This window comes from Podarcis erhardii (assembly GCF_964252035.2).
Source record: "Podarcis erhardii genome assembly, chromosome: 18".
Classification (NCBI taxonomy): Eukaryota; Metazoa; Chordata; class Lepidosauria; order Squamata; family Lacertidae; genus Podarcis; species Podarcis erhardii.
This window is the reverse complement of record NC_138516.1, coordinates 6,088,642-6,106,098: the sequence shown is the minus strand read 5'-3', so window position 1 is coordinate 6,106,098 and position 17,457 is coordinate 6,088,642. Positions and strand designations below refer to the sequence as shown.

At 49.1% G+C, this 17,457-nt stretch overlaps 1 protein-coding gene across 1 annotated transcript in view; it reads right to left on the bottom strand.

The window, feature by feature from the left end:
* The window catches only part of SEMA6B (semaphorin 6B), a 164,273-nt gene extending 152,456 nt beyond the window's left edge, over positions 1-11,817 (bottom strand). The window contains exon 1 of the mRNA XM_081846103.1: positions 11,086-11,817. The gene's annotated coding sequence lies outside the window, so the exon portion shown is untranslated. The remainder of the gene's footprint in view (positions 1-11,085) is intronic.
* Between the last annotated feature and the right edge of the window lie 5,640 nt (positions 11,818-17,457).

Below are 17,457 nucleotides of genomic sequence, written 5' to 3'. Positions count from 1 at the left end.
TTTTCACGAGGGCTCTTTCTCTGCAAAATTGCAAATGAAGGCTGCGCACCAGATTCGGCCAAATAATATCTTCTCTTCTTCCAGCCTCTTGCAAAAGGATGTGAATCAGTGCAGAACTGAACTTAAGTTTGAGACAATGAGAATCTAAACTTGCAGATTCGACCCTCTCCATCAGAGAGTAGGAGAAGGGGGAGAATTCAAGAGGGAGCATAAAACCAGCAGCTTCCTCCTTCCAGCCTGCCCTGTGGTTTGAGCTGCATCTCTCTTCCGAGTTAAGGCACTCTTCCTAATTTTATTTTTAAGGGGTGCGCAGAGCAGGTTGCCAACTCTCAAGCTCTTAGCCTGCTCCTACTCCTCTGGCCTGCAGGAAAGGAGTCAGAATCAAGGGGGGGGGGGGAGAAGTCTCTTTTCCGCTTACTGTGGGAGCTTCTGCAATCCATTGGGCTGCACACCAAGTCATAGAATCATAGAAGTGTCAAGTTGAAAGGGTATCCCAAGTGTCATCTAGACCAACCCCTTCCAGGTAAAAGGTAAAGGACCCCCGGACGGTTAAGTCCAGACCAAGGAGACTATGGGGTTGTGGTGCTCATCTCGCTTTCAGGCCGAGGGAGCCGGCGTTTGTCCACAGACAGCTTTCTGGGTCATGTGGCCAGCAGGACTAAACTGTTTCTGGCGCAACAGGACACCGTGATGGAAACCAGAGCGCATGGAAATGCCGTTTACCTTCCCGCCGCAGCGGTACCTATTTATCTACTTGCGCTGGTGTGCTTTTGAACTGCTAGGTTGGCAGGAGCTGGGGCAGAGCAACGGGAGCTCACTCCATCATGGGGATTTGAACCACCAACCTTCTGATCGGCGAGCCCAAGAGGCTCAGGGGTTTAGACCACAGCGCCACCCGCATCCCAAGCCCTTTCAAAGCAAGCATCACAGCCAAAGAATTCCCAACTGGTGGCCAGCCAACCTCTGCTACACCACTACACCAGTGTTGTGTAGTGGTTAAGAGAGCCAGTGTGGTGTAGTGGTTAAGAGAGCCAGTGTGGTGTAGTGGTTAAGAGAGCCAGTGTGATGTAGTGGTTAAGAGAGCCAGTGTGGTGTAGTGGTTAAGAGAGCCAGTGTGGTGTAGTGGTTAAGAGAGCCAGTGTGATGTAGTGGTTAAGAGAGCCAGTGTGGTGTAGTGGTTAAGAGAGCCAGTGTGATGTAGTGGTTAAGAGAGCCAGTGTGATGTAGTGGTTAAGAGAGCCAGTGTGATGTAGTGGTTAAGAGAGCCAGTGTTGTGTAGTGGTTAAGAGAGCCAGTGTGGTGTAGTGGTTAAGAGAGCCAGTGTGGTGTAGTGGTTAAGAGAGCCAGTGTGATGTAGTGGTTAAGAGAGCCAGTGTGGTGTAGTGGTTAAGAGAGCCAGTGTGGTGTAGTGGTTAAGAGAGCCAGTGTGGTGTAGTGGTTAAGAGAGCCAGTGTGGTGTAGTGGTTAAGAGCGGTGGACTCGTAATCTGGTGAACCGGGTTCGCGTCTCTGCTCCTCCACATGCAGCTGCTGGGGGACCTTGGGCCAGTCACACTTATTTGAAGTCTCTCAGCCCCACTCACCTCACAGAGTGTTTGTTGTGGGGGAGGAAGGGAAAGGAGAAAGTTAGCCGCTTTGAGACTCCTTCGGGTAGTGATAAAGCGGGATATCAAATCCAAACTCTTCTGCTTTAAAACTTCCAGTGAAGGAAATCATTCGACACAAATGTGCCCTGCCCCTTACTCACCTTACAGCCTCAGGATCCAAGCAAACTTGGGCGCAGGGCTCCCTAGTTAAAAAGACAGCGAGTGTAAGTTGCGAGAGTTGCCATCTTAGTGCTTTCTTTTGTTTTAGTTTTCATGCCGAGATGTATTTGCTAGCTCAGAGCTTTAACTTCAAGAACAATGTAGTGTGTGTGTGTGTGTATACACACACATACACACTCATCTGCCCTAGTGTACATGCACATCAATGTGCATGCACAACACAAAGGATTGCGCCCAACTTTTTTCACACTCAGGGCTGATATTAATCATCATCATCACCATCGTCAATTTATATCCTGCCTTTTCCCCAGATCAAATGGCGGCTCACAGACGAAAATGGAAAAGCACCAATGTTACAACCTTTAGAAGACATCTGGAGACAACGCTGTATAGGGAAGCTATTAAATGTTTTCTTATGTTTTCATATATGTTAGAAGCCACCTAGATTGGCTGGGGCAACCCAGTTAGGTGGGTGGAGAATAAATAAAATTATTACTATTATTATTATTGAATAGGGCACCCCTGTTTTCATCAGAGAAATATTAGAGGGAATGTATTAGAGGGAATTGTAGCACCTGTGCTAAACGAGTGGGGGCAGCCCAGAGTCCATCTATATCATGACTTTCCTCCCCCAAGGAGGCCACAGTTCAGGCATAGGCAAACTCGGCCCTCCAGATGTTTTGGGACTACAACTCCCATCATCCCTGACCACTGGTCCTGTTAGCTAGGGATGATGGGAGTTGTAGTCCCAAAACATCTGGATGGCTGAGTTTCCCTATGCCTGCCATAGTTCTTTCCGCTTTTCCATTTTTTAGCCTCCCAGCAACCCTAGGAGTTTGCTATTTGGCTGGTGAGCTTTGCGGCACATTTGTTTCTGGGTCTCTTTAGTCCTAGACCAGGCTTCCTCAACCTTGGCCCTCCAGATGTTTTGAGACTACAATTCCCATCATCCCTGACCGCTGGTCCTGCTAGCTAGGGATCGTGGGAGTTGTAGGCCAAAAACATCTGGAGAGCCGAGGTTGTCCTATAGTGACATTCTAGGCACTGTAACCACCCTGGCGTTTGCCGGGCATCTAGATTTTCAGTTCAGCATCTTTGACACGGCACAGTTCCTCTACCAGGGATACTCTGCTCTCCAGTAATTCAACTCTGAGGCATTCCGTAAGACCATTAAGCCAGAGTCTAAAATCTAAGGGCAGAAAAAAGCCCATTTAGATCGTGCCAAAGGCCCATCTATACCAGCATCCTGTACTTAACAGGGCGCTGTGGGTTAAACCACTGAGCCTAGGACTTGATGATCAGAAGGTCGGCGGTTTGAATCCAAGCGATGGGGTGAGCTCCTGTTGCTCGTTCCCTGCTCCTGCCAACCTAGCAGTTCGAAAGCACTTCAAAGTGCAAGTAGATAAATAGTTACCGCTCTGGCGGGAAGGTAAACGGCGTTTCCGTGCACTGCTCTGGTTCGCCAGAAGTGGCTTAGTCCTGTTGGCCACATGACCCGGAAGCTGTATGCCGGCTCCCTCGGCCAATAAAGCGAGAGGAGCGCCGCAACCCCAGAGTCAGTCACTACCGGACTGACTTTACCTTTACCTTTACTTTAACAGACGCGCCAACAGTAACTCTCGCCTCCTGTGGTTTCCAGAGACCGGTATATAGAAACACGACTGCCTTCAACAGTGGAGGCAGAACGTAGCCATTTCCTTCCATGAATCTTTCTCAGCACCTTCAAGAATGTACGAAGAGCCCTTCTGCGTCAGGTCAATGGCCCGTCTAGTTCAGCCAGGATGCGGGTGGTATTCTGGTCTAAACCACTGAGCCTCTTGGGCTTGCCGATCAGAAGGTCGGCGTTTCAAATCCCCGCGACAGGTGAGCTCCCGTTGCTCTATCCCAGCTCCTGCCAACCTAGCAGTTCGAAAGCACACCAGCACAAGTAGATAAATAGGTACCTCTGCAGTGGGAAGGTAAATGGCATTTCCATGCACACTGGTTTCTGTCACGGTGCTCCATTGCTAGTCCTGCTGGCCACATAACACAGAAAGCTGTCTGCGGACAAACACCGGCTCCCTCAGCCTGAAAGCGAGATGAGTGCTGCAACTGCATAGTCGCCTTTGACTGGACTCAACCATCCAGGGGTCCTTTACCTTTTACCTTTACCAAGCTCAACCAGATGCCTGATAAAACACCCTTCAACGTTCCTCAGATGAAAACAGGGGCGTTTCTCACTCCCTGCTCCAACTGACCCTCCTCAACTACCGATTGTTTGTGCGTCTGCAGAACATTTCCTATCAGAAGATGTCACTAATGGGACACAGCACACAAGCCCTCCACCGCCCCGAGAAAACCCCTTAATCCCAATTTTATTTTGTTCTCTGGTGGTGGCAGCTTCTTCTCCTCCTTGCCTGCTCTCCAGCAGCTGCTAGGAGCTTCCCAAGAGAGAAGACCAGCCATGGAGAGGACATAGAGAGGCAACGAGATACAGCCTTGCAGCCACCAATGTTCTGGACAAACATCCTCTGCCTCTTCCCCAAGCTCGGTGGGGGGAAATATAGTGGTACCTCGGGTTACATACGCCTCAGGTTACAGACTCTGCTAACCCAGAAATAGTACCTCGGGTTAAGAACTTTGCTTCAGGATGAGAACAGAAATCATGCGGCGGCAGTGCGAGGCCCCATTAGCTAAAGTGGGGCTTCAGGTTAAGAACAGTTTCAGGTTAACAACGGACCTCCGGAACGAATTAAGTACTTAACCAGAGGTACCACTGTAGGGACATTCTGTGATCGAATCAGAAACTTATATGCCTTTCGTAATTCCGGGACTATCCCTGGAAAATCAAGGTGCTTGTAAGAAAGAGTCCTCAAGTAGGACCAAACAGGAGAGGTACAAGGCATGTGATCTAACCACTGAGCTATAGCCCCCTTCCATACCTAAACACAGGATGCCGCATTGTAGCAATTCAGCCCATTGGTCCCTCTAGCTCAATATGGCTGGCTTGTTCCACATCCCAGTTCTTTCTCCAAGGAGGTCAAGGTAGTTTAATAATAATAATAATAATAATAATAATAATAATAATAATAATAATTTGTTTATACCCCGCCCATCTGGCTGGGTTTCCCCAGCCACACTGGGCGGCTTCCAACTGAATATTAAAAACAATACAGCATCAGACATTTAAAACTTCCCTAAACAGTTGTCTTTCAATAAAATACAGTAGTTGTTTATTGCTTTGACATCTGCTGGGAGGGCATTCCACAGGGTGGGTGCCACCACCGAGAAGGCCCTCTGCCTGGTTCCCTGTAACCTCACTTCTCGCAGTGAAGAAACCGCCAGAAGGCTAGACCTCAGTCTGGATGGTTATGGGGTTCTCCAGGTCCTCGTTTAATCCACACAACAACCCTGTGAGGTAGCTAGGCCAACAAACCCAAGGTTGTCCAGGGAGCTTCATGCCAAGTCGGGATTTGAACTCCGGTCTACCAGGTCCCAGTCCGACACTCCAACCACAACATCACACTGTCTGCAGCCACACTGACTTGTAGGACCTCTCCAGGGCTCCAGGCAAGTGAGTTTACCAGCCCAACCAGGAAATGCCCGGTCTCCTGTTGCCTCTTTTTCCAACTAAATATACTCAACACTTCCATTCTTTCCTTAAAGTCTCCAGGCCATTCAACATCTTTGATGCTCTCTGGACACATTCTTAAATGTGCGGTGTCCATGGTTAAAGGAAAATAAAGCTGTGGGTTAAACCACAGAGCCTAGGACTTGCCGGTCAGAAGGTTGGTGGTTTGAATCCCCGAGACGGGGTGAGCTCCCGTTGCTCAGTCCCTGCTCCTGCCAACCTAGCAGTTCGAAAGCACGTCAAAGTGCAAGTAGATAAATAGGTACCACTCTGGCGGGAAGGCAAACGGCGTTTCCGTGCGCTGCTCTGGTTCGCCAGAAGCAGCTTAGTCCTGCTGGCCACATGCCCCGGAAGCTGTACGCCGGCTCCTTCGGCCAATAAAGCGAGATGAGCGCCGCAACCCCAGAGATGTCCACAACTGGACCTAATGGTCAGGGGTCCCTTTACCTTTTATTCCCCCTTTGCATTCTGAACGCTATACCTACGCTGAAGTAGCCTAGAATCGCCTTCGTCTTTTTGCCTGCAGCATGACGCTGCTGTCTCATCTTTGTTATCCTTAAACGCAGGGTCCTTTTCTTCAGGGATCGCTGCGAAGTTGGGTGTCTGCCATCCTATGTTTGCCCAGCTGGTTCTTCCTACTTTTGTGCAGGAATTCACCTCCCTCTTTGCCCAATTTTCATTCAGCTGCTTTTGACCCAGTTCCCCACCCTGTCAAGGTTATGTCGAGTCCACACTCCGGGCAGGAAATAGTTTTTGAAAGTGAAAACAAAGCACAAACTCAAGCCTACACGTCAAAGACTGGGGTTCTAACCCGGGTGCTGCTCCCGGCTGTGGCCATTTCCTATGAACAAGGATTTTTTCATCTCCGCCAAGCTAAGCAGCTGGCTCCTTACCTCTCTTGCCCTGACCTCGCCACTGTGATCCACACGATGGTCACCTTCAGACTGGATTATTGTAACTCGCTCTACGTGGGGCTGCCCTTGAGACTGACCCAGAAACTCCAGTGGGTGCAGAATGCCACGGTGAGACTCCTTATGGGGTCCTCGCTGTGAGATCACATTCACCCGGTGCTATACCAGCTGCACTGGCTCCCGGTGGAGTACAGGATCAGGTTTAAGGTGCTGGTTTTAACCTTTAAAGCCCTATACAGCCTAGGACCCTTGTACCTACAGGACCGCCTCTCCTGGTATGTCCCACAGAGGAACTTAAGGTCTTCAAACAAAAACATCCTGAAGGTCCCAGGCCACAGAGAGGTTAGGCTGGCCTCAACTAGAGCCAGGGCTTTTTCGGCTGTGGCCCCAATCTGGTGGAACACTCTGTCACAAGAGACTAGGGCCCTGCAGGACTTGACATCTTTCCGCAGGGCCTGCAAGACAGAGCGGTTCCACCAGGTCTTTGGCCAGGGCACAACCTGACTCCCTCCTTTGGCAATCTTCACAGAACTCTTGCCCAATGGTTGCCATCAATTTGATTTGAATTAATTTTATAATGAAATGATTTTAGAATGTTGTACTATTTTATTGTGGTTAGCCGCCCTGAGCCCGGCTTCGGCTGGGGAGGGCGGGATATAAATAATTTTTATTATTATTATTATTATTGACAACAATGTGGAGAGGTCCCTAAGAAAATATGAACGGTACAGTCTACCCGACAGCTGCAAGAATCTGCCTCCTCATTCTGCTGCATCTCTATAAACCAGATCTAAGCTCATAAAAGCGAGGTATGTTAAATGCCTTTCCGAGTGCCTGCCCATATCTGAAGAATGTCCTTATCTCTTGAAACTTGAGTAACAAGAAATTCCAAAAAGGTTGGAAGAAAAAGAAAGCCTGTTAGCAGCCAGAATAAGCCGGCAGAAGAGAAGCTTTATATATTTTAGAAGATATGGATTTCTTGATTTCATGGTTTTTTTTGTTTTGTTTTTTAAAAGGAAGACTATGGTTATACGGTCCAGAGAGGATTTGGGGTTCAGCGCCCCACACCCCGTGCTCAGAGCCAGGCTGTTAATGAAAAGATGGAACAAATAACAGTCTTTGCGGTCCCCATTTCTGCAACGGAGACTCACAGAGAAATGGATGGAGTTATCTCAGCCCAAGGTCGAAAGGTGAACGGGTGGCAGAGAGCCCAGGCCTCATAACTAAGCAAGAGGGTCTCCGGCAATTTCTGCAATAAGTGCCTTAATGATTAAAGATAACCTTTGTGTTTTTTTTTCCAAGCTGACACAGCTGTGACTTGGCGATATCTGGTTTTCATAACTCTCCCCGTCTCCCAGGCAAGAGTTGGCAGAAATCAGGCTCCCAGGAAAGGAAAGGGGTGCGGTGGCAGGATCTGTGCGCTCTGGGCAGAAGCCAAGGCTTGATGGACGCAGGAGGGGCGTGAAACACACACAGATTCCCCCCCTCCGAGACAACCAGAAGGGCCCAATCGAAACCTTGACCGGTGGTTTCCTGGATCAACGTTAATGAGGATGAGTTTGCTACCAAATGAGGGAGGAGCTGGAGGTGGCACAAACTATTCCCTGGCAAAGGGGAGGGGTGAGAAGCACTCTGCACATGCTCGGAGGCACCCCCGCCCCTGCTACCCACATTTCACAGACTTCCACCCGCCCAACCCCAGATCCAAGAGATTCAGGCTCACAGTAGGGCAGAGGTGAAGCAACAATGCAAGGCCGTGTTTTATGGGCGGGGGTGAAAGATCGGTTCGGTGATAGCCAGCAGAGATTTACACACGTTGAAGAGAATTACCCAGTGGCAAAAACCCAACTGAGAAAGAGGCAGAAGACCCTTGCCCATATTCAAACGGACTCTTTATTTATTCCATGCTCACCCGCCCCCCTGGGCATGCACAAAGTGTTTCCCTGCACCACCAGAGCCTCACCTATGACCGTGAAAGAATCAGGGATTAACAGGAGCCAAGCAACGGTCCATAGCATCTCGCTGCCGGCGGAGAAGTGAAGCGACCAGCTAGCAGGTGGGGGCAGCCTCTGAACATACACAGAGTGGCATCCCTGCACCAGAGGAAGCCCAAAAAGATACCTTTTGGGGACGGGCAACACACACAGAAAGGAGATTCCAGCCAAGGATGGAAAAGCTCATTAATTCCCCTCCAAGTACAAGAGACATCGGTTTACACCAGCAGGTCACACAGTGAGGACTAGTTGCATGCCATGTGTGTTGGGCAGGCCCAAGACATTTTGGCATCCGAAGCAAAGCGCAAAATGATGTCCCCTTCCTGCCAGGGAAGAAGGGGGGAGTGAAGATCTACATCAGGAACAAGGGAGGGAGAATAAGGACCTACATCTGCTGCCTGAGGTAGTTGTCTCACCTTGGCTTATGGGTGGGCTGGACCTCTTGGGGGGGGGGAATATAGGGAGAAAAGCAGTGTTGCCGGAGGCCCTTGGCAGCATCCCATCTTGTAATCCCCAAGTAAGGTAAAGGTAAAGGTAAAGGGACCCCTGACCATTAGGTCCAGTCGTGGCCGACTCTGGGGTTGTGGCGCTCATCTCGCTTTACTGGCCAAGGGAGCCGGTGTACAGCTTCCGGGTCATGTGGCCAGCATGACTAAGCCTCTTCTGGCGAATCAGAGCAGCGCACGGAAACACCGTTTACCTTCCCGCTGGAGAGGTACCTATTTATCTACTTGCACTTTGACGTGCTTTCGAACTGCTAGGTTGGCAGGAGCAGGGACCGAGCAACGGGAGCTCACCCCGTCGTGGGGATTCGAACCGCCGACCTTCTGATCAGCAAGTCCTAGGCTCTGTGGTTTAACCCACAGCGCCACCCGCTTCCCCAAGTACAGGGTGCTTCATCCCACCTCAGCTTTTCTCCTGAAGATGCGAGTGCTGGCGAGGGTGCCCCTGAACATGTGCAGAGTGCATCCTCTCTGTTTCGCCGCCAAGTGGCTACAGCCAGAAGGTACATATAGGGGGCTGGGGCTCCAAGTCCAGGGCTAGACCTCAGTTGCCACAGGGGGCAGGGAAACCTCCGACAGATCCATCGTGCAAATGTTTCCACCTGACCCGTAAACAGTGCCAGGCCACAAAGGTGCGGTGTGTGTGTGTGAGAGAGACAGGTGACTACTAGCAGTTGCCACCCCCCGCACCATACAAATTGACTTCTTTATAAATCCACCCCCCAAAAAATCCTGTTTGCTGATAAATTGGCCTGCTAAAAATTCCACAAGGACTTCTTATTTAAAAAAGGATAGCTTTAAATATATGCCCTTCTCTCTCGGGTTCCACATCCCTAAGCATAATATCTACATCAATTCACAAAGCTCCCTGTGTTTTCTCTCGTTCTTCCCTCCAGCTGCTAAAATTCCAAAGTGCATAGGTGTGAGTGGGAGGGGGGCAAGGGAAATATGCAATTCTGCCGCCCCCCCCCCAGCTGCTCCGCTGCCACCCAGTATTTCTGCAGCTTCCTATCATGTCTTGGAATGGACTGAATCCTTCTGTGCAAGCGAACCTAATCCCGGTAGGTTTGTTTGGGGGGGGTATGGGGGGAGAGAGGACACCCTAGCCATAATCTGTGCCTTGGAGCAGTGGGCCCCCACCCCAAAGAAACCCGCAGATTGAGACAATAGAAGATGCCCACCCCAATCGTTCTCAGCCGATTTAGTATTCCAGATCGGATTCCGTTCCATCAGCTTCAAAGCATGCAGGGAGGGCGGATTTCAAAGTCTAGTGCCCTTAGAAAAAAAGAGCCCCCCCCTTCAAAAGGAGCGGGGGGAGAAGCTCCCCCGGCTCTTCTACCCCCAACTGTATAGCTGGCAGGAGGGATGGGATGATCACACACAAACACAAGTCCCGGCCAAAAACAGCAACACACCCCTATTCATTTCCACACAGCCACCCCTATGGTTTTGCAATTCACATTTCTGGAGAGGTTTTTCCCCCACCCCCACCCCCAGAATCTGATATAAAAAGAAAGAAATATAATAACAGCAACATTTTGGGGCCCCCCTCATTTTTGTGCAGACTAAGAAACCCATCACCTGCTTGTTAAAAATCTATCCCGTCTCCTAGCTAGAGGATTAGGAAGCAATTCTTAGCCACCCCCTCCAACAAGGCTGAAATACCCTATATGACCCTTTTCAAGGTGTTCAACCCCCCCCCCATGCCAAACACACAAACACACACAGACACACACACACACACCTGACTATTGAAAAATAGCTGGTACCAAAAAGCTCCATGGGAAAATCAGAGAAGTGCCCAGAAATAAGGATGTAATATTATTTAAACATAACAAATAATCTGGGGGGTAGGGAGGAGCTGCAGAGATTTTTGTGGACTGATATATATATATTAAAAAGAGTGTCTCCTTTAAAAACACACACACACACACACACACACACACAAAACCAACCCAAAGGAAGGAACACACAGCCTTCCAAATCTGAAATCGACCGCACAAAGAGGCGAAACTGACCGATCATAAAACACCCCACTCTTCCTATACGATTGCACTGATCTCTCTCTCTCTTTTTTTTAAGTTTTCCCAATTTTGTTCTTTCCTTCCCTCCCTCCCAACCACCACCACCACGTACCCCCATACTCAGAGCACCGACAAAGTTTCCTTACATTAAAATAAATAAATAGATTTTATTTGCTCGAGAGGAGGGGCATTCGAAACGAACACCGGCCATCGCCGTTTAATAAAAAGCGGTTGCAGGTTTATAAAAATGCAAACAAAACGTGCCTTTTTTTTCTTACCTTGGATTTGCCTTGCCTCTCCCACCGAGTCTGGAATCGTCCTCTCTGTGCCTCTCTCTTTTTGCTGCAGTTCTTGCTAAAAACTCTCCAAGGCTCTCTTAAGCCTATTGAGGGGAGGGGAAGGAGGGGGGGCAAGGACTCCTCCTTCTCCTCTCCCCCCTTTTTTTTACACCTGTCCCTGCCTCGCATTCAGTTCAACTGCCATCGTTGGCTACAAAGGGTCCGAACGACACAATATATATATACAGTAGCTAGCCGGGGACAGGGAGAAAGACATGGGGGTGGCACCGGGGGAGAAAAAGACACCCCCCTCCTCAGAAACTCTACACCAGCTGGGTTACAATGCAGTTCAAAAGAGGTAGCACCTTTTGTGAATATTCGTTCGGGGGGCGTTGCTCATAGGGGCAGCTGCTGGAAAAAAAGAGAGGATTTCAAGAAGGGATGCTAGTGCCTTCACCACCTTCTTGTGTCTCTCAGCTGTTGGATCTTTCTGGTCTTCCTTTGGGAAATGAAAGGAGGGGGTTAGCGGCAGGCAGGGATAGCTGCAAATAAGGTTGCAGGTGTGTGCCGTGAAGGGGGGGGGCTGCGGGGTTCTTGCTGCCGGTCCTCCAGGCTCCGCTTCTGTTCTTGGCTTCGGGGGGAAGAGAGAAAGCAAAAACGCCAGCATTGACACTGCAAGCGCTGGCTGGTTCTGCAGTTATCAACACTCAACTAGCTGAGGCCGGGAGGAAAAACAGAGATGGATTCGCTCGGCAAAGGAACTGGATCCCCCGACGACAGAAGAATGGCAGATGAAGATGATGGACTTGATAAGAGCTGGCTGGTCTCACCGGGAGAATCCGTGACCAGAAAGAAGAGGAATATCAAGAAGATTGGGAGAAATTTAAAGACTGTTTGAATAAATATTGTAATGTTTTGTAACCACTTGAAAGAATTAATTAGGCCTAGGCTTAAATGAGGATTAAATACAGTGGTATCTCAGGTTACATACACTTCAGGTTACAGACTCCGCTAACCCAGAAATAGTGCTTCAGGTTAAGAACTTTGCTTCAGGATGAGAACAGAAATCATGCTCCGGCGGCAGCGGGAGGCCCCATTAGCTAAAGTGGTGCTTCAGGTTAAGAACAGTTTCAGGTTAAGTACAAACTTCCAGAACGAATTAAGTACTTAACCTGAGGTACCACTGTAAATAAATAAGAAAAAGTACGATAAGAAAAGTTAGGAAATTTGATTATGACCGGAATATTGTTATATGGAATAATGATATTGGAAACTGCTACATTTAATTATAAGGAAACTCAGTTGGAAGAGATTAGAGGAAGTCAAGTAATATGTTTATGAAGTTGGATTTTAATTAATGAACTAAGTCTTATTGTAGGTGGTGGTATATGTGAGGTGTGAAATACTATATTTCTTTTACTTTCTTTTTTCTTTTTTTCTTTTTTTTCTTTTTCTGTTATGTTAAAGTTATGTTTTTGTATGAAATATAATAAACATTAGGGGGGGGGGGAGGAACCAGATCCCGAAGCCTCTTCAGCAAGCAGCAGCGCCAGCCGAGGCAGGTCTACTTGGAAGTTGGGGCGGAGGAGAGATTCGGTTCAGTTCACATCGGAAGGAGAATCTACCCAGTTTGTGCTCTCCGAAACAACCGGCGATCTGAAAGCGGAGCTATCCATTGGGATTATCTCTCCGAATTTTGCATTGCAATGCTCCCCACCGAACCATGTGTCTCACTGCCCCCTCCAGCAAAAAAAGAGGCATGCACCGTGGTTAAGTGTGTATGGCGAGAACGACACGCACAAAAACGCATTGTATTCGGGGGGGGGAGTGCTTTGCAAAAGTGTCATGTCAGGGGGAACGACATACAAAATTCGCACGGAAACTTATAGTTTAACAGTGAATTTTGGATTTAATGGAGATGTAAAAGATATGGGACGCGGGTGGCGCTGTGGGTAAAACCTCAGTGCCTAGGGCTTGCTGATCGCATGGTCGGCGGTTCGAATCCCCACGGCGGGGTGAGCGCCCGTCTTTCGGTCCCAGCTCCTGCCCACCTAGCAGTTCGAAAGCACCCTTAAGTGCAAGTAGATAAATAGGTACCGCTTTATAGCGGGAAGGTAAACGGTGTTTCCGTGTGCTGCGCTGGCTCGCCAGATGCAGCTTGTCACGCTGGCCACGTGACCCGGAAGTGTCTCCGGACAGCGCTGGCCCCCGGCCTCTTAAGTGAGATGGGCGCACAACCCTAGAGTCGGACACGACTGGCCCGTACGGGCAGGGGTACCTTTACCTTTACCTTTAAAAGATTTGGATTCTTATAAAAGATGCAGGAGGGAATGGCTAACAGTAGGACACACAAAGGGGAACAAGGAAGTCCAAGAGAGTCTTTGGAATCTGGTTTTTACGTTTTTATGTTGGATACATGATTGTAAAAGTTTAATTTGGAAAACCAAATTAAAAAATCCTAGCGGAAACCCTGATGGATTTTCTGCTGGTGTGGAAATAAACTTAAGTAGGGAATGAGAAATGAAAATGGGCAAATTTAACCAGGCCTGCTCTGAAGTAAGATCTATTCAGTACAATGGGGTTTGCTCCAAGGGATGGGTATACAGGGTTGCACCACCAGGAAGGTTTAAGCTCTTTCTATGTGACATCTGGGACGTGGGTGGCACTGTGGGTTAAACCACAGAGCCTAGGACTTGCTGATCAGAAGGTCGGCAGTTCGAATCCCCGCGACAGGGTGAGCTCCCGTTGCTCGGTCCCTGCTCCTGCCCACCTAGCAGTTCGAAAGCACGTCAAAGTGCAAGTAGATAAATAGGTACCACTCCAGCGGGAAGGTAAATGGTGTTTCCATGCGCTGCTCTGGTTTTCCAGAAGCGGCTTAGTCCTGCTGGCCACATGACCCAGAAGCTGTACACCGGCTCCCTCGGCCAGTAGAGCGAGATGAGCGCCGCAACCCCAGAGTCGGCCACGACTGGACCTAATGCTCAGGGGTCCCTTTACCCTTTACCTATGTGACATCCAGTTATTCTCTATTTCTCTCACACACACAAACAAGCACATGCACTTCCTTCGAAGTAAGCATCATTGAACTCCGTGGCGTTTTCCTTTTGAGGAACGCCCAGGGTGGGCGTTTGTCTGAAGAACAAGTGGTGTTGAGCTTGGAGATCTGCGTGCGAATTCTGAACTACAGGTGTGGTGAAGCCCTCCATCTGTTGGAGGCCACAAGAGGCAGGGGGGTCTCTTTCCCTGCCTCCCCCTTTCCCACCTTGCTTTGCACCCCTTGCCAAAGAGCTCTGCAGATTGGGCTGAGGGTTCCTGCTGTGCTCCAGACCTGAATCAATTTGGGGAGTGGGGCTGATGTTTGGGGTTTTTAAAACCCTGGTTAAACACAGCCAGGAGGGAGGAAAGTCCTGCTCCCATCTCCTTGTCTGAGATCGGGAGTTTTCAGTCCTGCAAGTGGGGTGCTGAGGTGCCCCCCCTTCCAGCCTTCCCACCTTGTGCCCCACCCCCTGGCTGCCCCCAATTGCTCCCAGTGGACTGACCCAAACTAGAAAGATCTGGATGCTTCCTTGACCTGATTCTGCCCAATCCTAGAACACCACACACCACCAAGCAGCCTGATTTGGTTCAGAGTTCAGGCTTGCTTGGGGCAGAGGAGCACACAAGGTCACTGATTCCTACTGCAAAAAGCCAGAGAGCTGTTATGTTCAAATAGCAAGAATAAGTTGGGAATTCGCCTGCAATCGCTAGATATGCTTTTGGAGGAGTCTTAAGCTCTCCTTTGTTTTCATAGCAACATATGGGCCTGATCCAGCCCACCGCAGACCCTCCAAGTGTCCCTATTTTCCAGTGACAGTCCCGGATTTACAGAAGCCGTCCCAGTTTCTAATTTCATCTCGGAATGTACTGCTTTTCCTTGGGATGTCCCTATTTTCATTGGAGGGTATGGAGGGATCTAACCCCTGAGCCATCTGAAGGCAGCCCTGTATAGGGAAGGTTTTTAAAAATATAATGTTTAATGTTTTATTATGTTTATATATATATTGGAAGATGCTCAGAGTGGCTGGGGCAACCCTGTCAAATGGGTGGGGTATAAATAGAATAATAATAATAACAACAAAACAACAACAACAACAATGGAATAGGACTTCCCTATATTGGAGAAAGACTGGAGGGTATGTCACCATGCCCTGGCCCCATTTCCCATTATGGTAAGGTAAAGGACCCCTGGACGGTTGAGTCCAGTCAAAAGTGACTATGGGGTTGTGGCGCTCATCTTGCTTTCAGGCCGAGCGAGCCAGCATTTGTCCACAGACAGCTTTCCAGGTCGTGTGGCCAGCAGGACTAAACCGCTTCTGGCACAACGGGACACCGTGACAGAAACCAGAGCACATGGAAATGCTGTTTACCTTCCTACCGCAGCGGTACCTATTTATCTACTTGCGTCGGTGTGCTTTCAAACTGCTAGGTTGGAAGGAGCTAGAACAGAGCAACGGGAGCTCACCCTGTTGCGGGGATTCAAACCACCAACCTTCTGATCAGCAAGCCCAAGAGGCTCAGTGGTTTAGACCACAGCGCCACCCACGTCACGGTGTCCTGTTGCGCCAGAAGTGGTTTAGTCCTGCTGGCCACATGACCTGGAAAGCTATCTGCTGACAAACGCCGGCTCCCTCGGCCTGAAAGCGAGATGAGCACCACAACCCCAGAGTCACCTTTGACTGGACTTAACCATCCAGGGGTCCTTTACCTTCACCCTTTATCTTACCAGTATGGTGGGAAAGGACATAGAACCATAGCAGAGCTGGAAGGGACCCCAGAGGTCATCCAGCCCAACCCCCTGCTATGCAGGAATTAACACTATCTGGTTTTCATTCTATCGCAGCAGGACAATGAGGTTTAACATTGCCTCCCCACTGCCTGCCGTCACCAGGTCAATCAACTAATGAGAAGCAGGAGGGTGAAGAATTGATCCTGATCACAGTACCATGGTAGGCAAAGAGCTTTCAGTACCTCCATCCAGCCCAGAACCACCATCGGGATTCAGATCTGGGTGTGCGTGGATATGTTCTTGCCTCTAGGTATGTGTTCCCTGTTGTGTATGTCATGTGTCCTTGTGTAGTGTGTTGTGCATGAGAGGTGTGCCTGGGGCGCCCTCTGGTGTGAGCATGGAGTGGTGTGTGCATGCTCTGTTGTGCGTTTGTTTTTATTTACCCAACAAGATTTATACACTGCTTGGTGGCAAGAGGGACCTCCACGTGGTTTGCAGAAATTACGAGGGTTAAAATGACCTGCCAGAGTCAAAGTTAAAAATGGGTATTAAAATATATATATGTCAAAATATAATTATAATAAAGAGTTAAGCTTTGAATAGATTAAGACACGTGCCTGGATAGGCTCGCCTGAAAAAGAATATTTTTAGCGCCAGGCTAGGGTCAAGGGACGTGGGTGGCGCTGTGGGTTAAACCACAGAGCCTGGGACTTGCCGATCAGAAGGTCGGCGGTTCGAATCCCCACAATGACGGGGTGAGCTCCATTGCTCGGTCCCAGTTCCTGTCCACTTAGCAGTTCAAAAGCACAAAGTGCAAGTAGATAAATAGGTACCGCTCCGGCGGGAAGGTAAACGGCGTTTCTGTGCGCTGCTCTGGTTTGCCAGAAGCGGCTTAGTCATGCTGGCCACATGACCTGGAAGCTGTACGCTGGCTCCCTTGGCCATTAAAACGAGATGAGCGCCGCAACCCCAGAGTCGGCCATGACTGGACCTAATGGTCAGGGGTCCCTTTACCTTTACCTTAGGGTCAAGAGGCAGGGAGTTCCGAAGGGCAAGTGCTGCCACAGGGAAAGACCATGCAAATGAAGAAGGATTATTTTTTAGCAACTGTGACAGTGCCAATTGTGAAGTAGCTATTATTATTTTTATATATAATTTATTAGTAGATTTTTAACATATCATTTTCAACAGTAATTAAACATACTTTTACATCTTATACAGTTTATTTATTTTTTACTTCCATCAATCTCATCTGAAAATTTTCCAATCTAATCACTTGGGAGTTGTTGTTGTTTAGTCATTTAGTCGTGTCTGACTCTTTGTGACCCCCTGGACCAGAGCACGCCAGGCACTCCTGTCTTCCACTGCCTCCCGCAGTTTGGTCAAACTCATGCTGGTAGCTTCGAGAACACTGTCCCACCATCTCGTCCTCTGGCGTCCCCTTCTCCTTGTGCCCTCCATCTTTCCCAGCATCAGGGTCTTTTCCAGGGAGTCTTCTCTTCTCATGAGGTGGCCAAAGTCTTGGAGCCTCAGCTTCAGGATCTGTCCTTCCAGTGAGCACTCAGGGCTGATTTCCTTCCGAATGGAGAGGTTTGATCTTCCTGCAG